Below are 7,491 nucleotides of genomic sequence, written 5' to 3'. Positions count from 1 at the left end.
CTAGCCTGGTCTACAGAGAAAGTGATTTCTAAGACAGCCAAGGCTAAACACAGGGAAATCCTGTCTCAAAAAACTAAAAACAAACAAACAAACAAAAACCAAAAACATAGCAACAACAAAAACAAACTCTCCTTCTGTAATTCCTTTGCTTCACTTCCCAGTCCTAAAGCAACCAGCTTTTGCTCCTCTAACTTTTTTTTTTTTTTCAAACTGGCTAGGGGATGTTTAACTAGCTATTTCTAAATGTCACACTTGTATTATGAAGTCTTGATTGTCAGCTTCAGATAGTATGTCTCGACTTCCTTTGGAGGGCGGGTGAAAATCCAGGCCTTTGTGGATTGCCCCTCAGGTTCGCCTCCCTCCTCTACAACCTCTCAATACATTTATGCGATATTGATCTGCTCTGTACCTCAGGCTTAAACTGTTGTTATGGATACCATGTTCACAGCTTAGCTGTTTCCATTTCCTTTGTAATGTAACTTTTCATAGCCTTTGTTTATAAGGCGAACAGCTGCCTGTTTTGCTTGCTTTTCAAAGGGTTTCTTACTACCATGTCTATAAACTCTTTCCCAGTGGTACATGTCACTGAATATTCAAAACACACAGACCCCTCTCTCTTCCAGTCTCCAGTTTCAATTGGTTGATCTTTTGGCCACCTGGGAATCTCCCTTCTTCACCCACCGGCCAGCTTTCTGTTACTGTAACAAATACCCGAGACAAACTTAAAGAGAGGAAAGGTTCCTTTCGGTTCACAGTTGGATAAGTTTTTAAGTCCCTGTTGATTGGCCCTGTTCCTTTGCAGGTATGCCAGCCCCACATATCACAGTGGGGAAGCAGAGATGACTTATTTCATAGTTCAGTGGGAAAGAAGACGAAGATTCCAAAGTCCAGTGGCTCCATTTGAGGGTACAGTCCCAGTGACCTAAAGACCTCCCATTAGATCCCACACTCAAAGACCCCTACCTCCCAGCAGCGTCTCAGGTTGGGGATCAAGCCTTTAACACAAGAGCCTATAGGAGCCCTTAAGGTCCACACTGTAACAACCATCATTTGGGGCACTCTCTTGTTCTCTCTGTCCTTGATCACCTCTTCCCTGGGGTGGTGTTCCCATTTTTGGCTCTCACTCTAATCTTGATGTAGTATATCTTTCAATAAGCCCTTGATAACTACTTGTAGATGTTAAGAGGGAAAGGGTCAATGAAAACCAGCAGTGTGTGGACCATGGCTGTAGTCCCTGCCACAGGGCCTTCCCCTTGCTCTGCACTTCCTCGACCCTGGCTCGTCTCCCACACATGGTATCAAGTCAGGATGCCATCCCTCCCTCCCTCCCTCCCTTCCTTCTTCCCTCCCTCCCTTCCTTTTTTCCTTTTCCTCCCTCCCTCCCTTCCTTCCTCCTCTACTGAGACAGGGTTTCTCTGTGTAACCCTGGCTGTCCTGGAACTTACTTGGGCAGTGGTAGCTCGCATACACCTTTAGTCCCAGCACTCAAGAGTCAGAGGCAAGCAGATCTGAGTTCAAGGTCAGCCATCATTTTCTCTATGCAATGACAGAGCAAACAGCACTGATGAGTTATCAATGGAGGACACTGGATTGGAAACAGCAGGCCCAGCTTTGGAGAGACCCCTCAGCCCCTCACATCCTCTGAGACCCAGTTACAGAACCGGATTGTCTGAACCCAACTGGCTCCCATTCTTCCAAGCAAAACTGTCTGAATGGAGAGCCATTAAAATGTCATAAGCAGCGGAAGCTGGGTGTAGACATTTAGAGAGCTGCTCCAGTCGTGATGAGTAATGGAGGTAAGAAGACGCTTGCTTTTGAAATTTGTTTTTCTATCGTCTCCTGCAACAGTGATTAAATAAAGCACTTAGTGGTTAAACGGCTTGATTCACTCCTAATGAGTGTGGATCACTGTGAAGACGGATCCGTTCTCTCTGGATTGTAGCTTGACAGAGGAGGTTCCTGCTTCCTGAACCAAAGCCTCAATTATTTGTTCATTCATTTTTCTGTACCCAAGAGAATAACCTGGTACATGTGGGAATCTGAGTAGCACTTTTTCTGGCACACCAGAAGGTAGCATAACCCGGACGTCACCAGGTCTGGCCAGAGCTGTCTGACGCAGCTAAGAGTCACATGGCTTGGCTCCAAGCTGAGTCAGTCTCTCTCTTTCTGTGTGTCTGCCTATCTGTCTTTCTGTCTTTATATCTTTCTGTCTGTCTTTCTCTAATTCCCTTCCTTTACTTAAAAAAAAATCATTATTCTGTACTTTCATCAGAGGACTGAGGATTGGCTCAGCCTGTTTTGTGAATGGAGAGAATGACACAGAGAATTCACACCTGGGCTGAGGGGAACATAAACATGGAGAATTTCTGCTGAACCACATGGCTGACATGAACCTGAGGTTGCACAACCGAGAAACCCTGAGCATGGAGCTGAAGACACACGGTCAGGATGGATACCAAAAGAGTCATCTAGTTAGGAGAAACCAAGTTGCTATTGTGGATTTTTAGAAAAAGATTCTAAAATGTATTTATATGTATGTGTGTGCCTGTCTGGGTTTGTGCACACACATGCAAGTGCCTGAGGAGGCCTGAGAGGTTGTTGGATTCCTGGGAACTGGAGTTACAAGTGGTGTTTAGCCACCTGATATAGGTTCTGGGAACTGAACCTGGATCCTCTGCAGTAAGTGCTCTTAACTGCTGAGCCATCTCTCCAGACCTGAAAATAATAATAAAAAAATGTAATATAGTTGCTTGTATGGTATATCTCTCTGTCCTACTTTGAGGTGAGAATTTTATATGAAATTACTTTTATTAAAGAAAGCACAATTTGGAAGGCTCCGATCTGGGTTGATAACAGAAATTTTGAAGGTGAAAACTTGCCATTTCTACCCTGGACAACCAGATAGAATAGTTCTAATTTCTGATGAAGAGAAGCGGAAATTGAAAATCAAAGCAGGAAAGAAGTGAAGGAAAGATATATGATACCCAATGTTAGGTGACAAAGAATATTTAGCCACATATTCTTCAAAACGGCTGCAAATCCAATAAAGACTGAGACGCTGAGAATGATGGATGTGGGCACGCATGGGCAAAGATGGATAGGCCAGCTATCAGGAAGTCACTTGGGAATCTCAGGGGCTCTCCGGCTTGCTCTCTGTCTGGTCAGCCACAGCCTTGCCCCCATTCCATCATATGTGATAACACCCATCCTTGGAGGCCTGTCTGAAATACCCGGATCTCCTGGGGGAATCGCCTCTCTGATGAGTGCTTGTGACACACATAGCCGGTTCCCTGACGCTGCAATGGTTTGCATAGCCTATTTGTAGAGCACTGCTTTAGAAACCACCGTGTTTGTTTTTATAGCCCTTGCAAATGCCACAGATGCTTCAAGATGGCACATATTTTGCAAATAATTGTTGGATGGCTTAGTAAGTGGCTCTAATTGCTGTTTAACACTCCTACCATCTTGCTTTTGGGTTGTAATTTCTAAAGAGCATGCACACACTTATCTAGTTTGCTTGATGGATCATCCTATTTATTGTAAGCAGGCAGGGCGAGTGATAGCGTTCAGTAGAGCTGGGAAAGTTCAATCACTTTCTTCCAAGGCTCTACAGGAGGAGTGATGTAGCTCGATAGCACTGGCTATTGTACAACAAGAAAAAAGTAGAGTGTTGGAGATTTTGTGAGATTCTAGAAACACTTCTAGGTCACATCTATAGTCCTCCTAATTACCTTTAATTATGAGCAGATGGCCTTGCTTACTGAGCCAGAAACTATGAAGCCCACATACCTATAGATGGGACTATCTCTCAATGTTATAAACCCACTAATAATAACCTGATAGCACAAAACCACTAAGAGTAACATGAAACTGGAAAATCCATCCGTGTTCTTGTCCCTGCTGTGGGCAATTGACATCGTCAAGATAAACTCCCATTCTGTCACTATCCATCTGAGACAATATAAGGACCATGTTAGAAAAGGGTGGGTACTGGGCCGTAAAGTTGCTGTCTTTGCTTTGGGGTGTGTGAAGCTGCCACAGACTGAAATTTCAAGAAGGAAGTGGAGAAAAAATGGACTAGCAGTTAAAATTGGGAGCTGCTGCTTTTCAGTGTCTACTCTTATCCCTGCCTTCTGATAAGAGGTCCGGCACTTTGTCTAGGAGCCCTCGCTTGCTCCACATAGTTAGTCCCCGGGGAGATGGACCTCCTGGAGATAGGCAGTCATGCTGGACAAGTTCCCAGGTATCCGTGTGACCACTGCCTTGGCCAGGGAGTATCTCTGTCTCTCCAGCCACAGTGATCGGCTTGGTGCTGCATATGAGATCAATGTTCCTCTAATGAACTGTTGGGGCAGAAAGGCATTCCCTCTAGTAGGGATGCTACTAGAAGGTGGATTTAAGCCAGACTTGATCGGAGGTCACTGTGGATTGGTTCTGTCTGAGATAAGCTTTGGGGTTGATGAGTAGGAAGTTGGCCATGGTCTTGGTCTGGTGACCTACTTTGTGTCCCCAGATACTGTTGTATCTAACATCAGTTCTACTTCCTTGGGACTATTCCGGTTTTATAAGCCAATGCTTCTGCAATAAGCTAGCAAGCCTCTCTTTCAAGTCAATTGGAGTTCTATTTCTGTTTTTTGTTTGCTTTCATGACCCAGAATCCTGACCAAAGCACGCAACTTGGGGTGGTGTGGGAGAAGGTGATCTGGAACTTGGGAAAGCAAGGCTGAGAAGTTGTTTTGATGGGGTTCTGTACGTCCCAGCATCGAGGTGGGAAACAGGGAAGGGAGATAGATTAGAATTCACACACGTCTTAAGAGGATGACGTGGGCGGCAAGTGCGGAGGCAGCAGTGATTGATACAGCTAAATAATCCATGGAAACATCACTTGCTGCCTCTGCAGGTGGGCACGGTGCTGCAAGCGCTGTGCAGGAATGGTTTGCAGAGACGTGCGGCTGATGCCGTCAATTGGAAATTAGAGGCAAGGCTAATCGCTGCTGCTTTGCTTGTATCCGAGGAACATTTTGCTACAATCGGAGTGAGACATGCCACTGGGATACGAACCCAGGTTTACGTTGTGCAAATATGCACGACTCACTTCCCTGTACCTTTAACATCTAAGAGAGGCGAAGAGAAGGGAGCTACCAAACAACACAGCAAAACTAAACGACTCTGCCAACCAGAGATTCTTCACCTGAGGCCCCTGCTGATGCTTTAGACTCCCCGGCCCCTTGGAATTATGTACAAAAACTGCACCTGAATGAATCTTTCTGAGGAGAGGTTCTGAGGAGGAGAACAAAGGGAGTTTATTGAACCTGAACCATGCTGACCAATCAGCTGCTGCCCTGGGTAAATTAAGGCTCGAGAACGAACAACTCCCCTCCAGTCTCCGAGTGAGAAAGCTCTGGGGAGTGGAGCCCCAGGAGCTGAGGCTGCCATAAGGAGGGAGGCAGACATGGCACCATCTGCCTGGCAGGAGGAAGGAGGAAAAACAAGGCAGGAAGACACATGGCCCTAGGGACAGACTATGCTGTGTCCTCTGAGTCACCGCCTCTTACCAGTGCCAGGTTCAGGTGGTATGTGACACTGTGATTCCTTGCTGTGTCCCCTCTTACCATCTATGATAGGCTTCTGGTGTTTGCAGGGCCCTGTATCCTCTGTTTTGTTTTACAGAAATAAACTGTAGTTGGTGTCAATTATAATGAACAAATCCAGAAGGAATTACAGAAAAAGAAAATTTGGGCTAATTGTTCCGGGTCCCTTTCAGCAATAAGCACCATTGAGTCTTTGATTGACAGGAGCATTTTATGGCTTATCATTAACAGTTTTGGTTTTTTTTTTTTTAATGTCAAAATGGTTCAGGGTAAAGCACACTATACCCCGGCTTTAAAGCCATGTGATGCTTGTCAACTTAGAAACTGCATTGCGGCCGTTTGAGTGGAATTTTCTTAAAGGGGCCTTCATTAGTGTGACCCAGTAATGCTCTTGTTACGCTTTACAACTCTTTTGTAATAATTTCACACAAAAATAGCAGCACAAAGAGCTCTCTCAGGTGCCCTTCACTTAGAGGTCTGCCTTTGTTCCGTCGTCCCCTCTGGACCCCCGTGCTCGCTTCACCTGTCTGCACACACGCAGTCACTTCCGAAACGCTTGAGAATGAGTATCGGCCTCAGCTGAATTTGAGCCCACACCGCGCCCCAGCAGACCCCAGAGTCCACGCCAGCCTTGCTTGCCTCTTTACTTTAGCAGCTACGGAGACCTGACACCCCGGTTTCCTGAAACACGCAGCGCCATCTGGTCAGTCTCAGAATCCACCAAGGGCAGTGTGGACACTGGAAAACCTGTACCACCTTAGAAACATGGTCTCGGCCTGTAGTTTGTTACCTGTCTGCTGTTCTTCCAAACAGACCCTCTTGTCTGCTTTGCGGCCCTGCTCTTTTGAGTGCAGTCATTCTTTTATTTGCTAGAACCACTTGTCTCTGTTGACCACTCATCTTGAATACTAACCCCCCCCAACGGGCGCTAGCCCCTGATGCTTTTCCTTACTATTCTTTGGAGTGTGTAAAATGCTCTGAAGTTCCCAACTGCACCAACAATACACTCAGCAGAGCGTCCTTCTTCCTTTACCCTCTTTCTGTCCTACCCCACCCCACCCATCCAGGTATTCCCCACCAACATGCCCACCACATCACACGTGGCTTCTTCAGCTGTCCTTCCCAAGGTCTCACTTGCACAGAAGAAGCCAGCACGTCTGGGGCCTTTCTCTTGGCCTCTGCTTTTATTCTCAGAGCACCATGATCCGGGCAGTACCCCATTCCATTCTGTAAGCTCTTCCCTCCTCTTTTTGTTGGAACTGCATGCTGTTCCATTGTCCTGTTTGTGTGGCCATGGTCTAATACCAGGGCAGAGAGGTGACTGCTAAGCTCTGCTGCTCACTGCTGGGGTTTCCAGTCCACCTGATAGCTACACTCACCTCTCGGTCTGAAAGCTCTCAGCCCAGAGATGGGCCAAGGCCTTGCCTGCCAGAATAACAACTCTCTTGATACCTATTGGCCCTGGGAGGCCTGGCTTTAGGACTTGCTAGCCTAGGGAAGGCCAAGCCAAGAGTGCCGACGTGAAGATAACACAGAAGGTGGAAGAGCAGAGGTCAAAGAGAAAGACAGAAGGGGTGGGGGAGAAGGGAGAAAGGGAAGGGAAGCTGGAGACTCAGCATGCTTGAGATGACGGAAGCAGATAGGGGCCTGGAGGTGGAGACTGTGCTGTGGGATCTCTCTGTGCACCTGGCAGCACGTGCTCAGATCACCTAAATTGTATGAACACCTACAGCTCTGCCTCTGTACCCGTAGGGACACCACGGTCTGCTGGTTTCTGGTGACTGTTGTGACCGGTGTCTGTGGACCAAGCAGGCCTCCCCAATCCCCTTCTGGAATGAGAAAGTGCCCTTGTTGTGTCTGTCGCATTCCAGAGAGCTGGCCTGTCCCCATAGTGATGTTC

Source organism: Microtus ochrogaster, chromosome 6 (assembly GCF_000317375.1).
Source record: "Microtus ochrogaster isolate Prairie Vole_2 chromosome 6, MicOch1.0, whole genome shotgun sequence".
Lineage (NCBI taxonomy): Eukaryota > Metazoa > Chordata > Mammalia > Rodentia > Cricetidae > Microtus > Microtus ochrogaster.
This window is presented reverse-complemented; position numbering follows the sequence as displayed.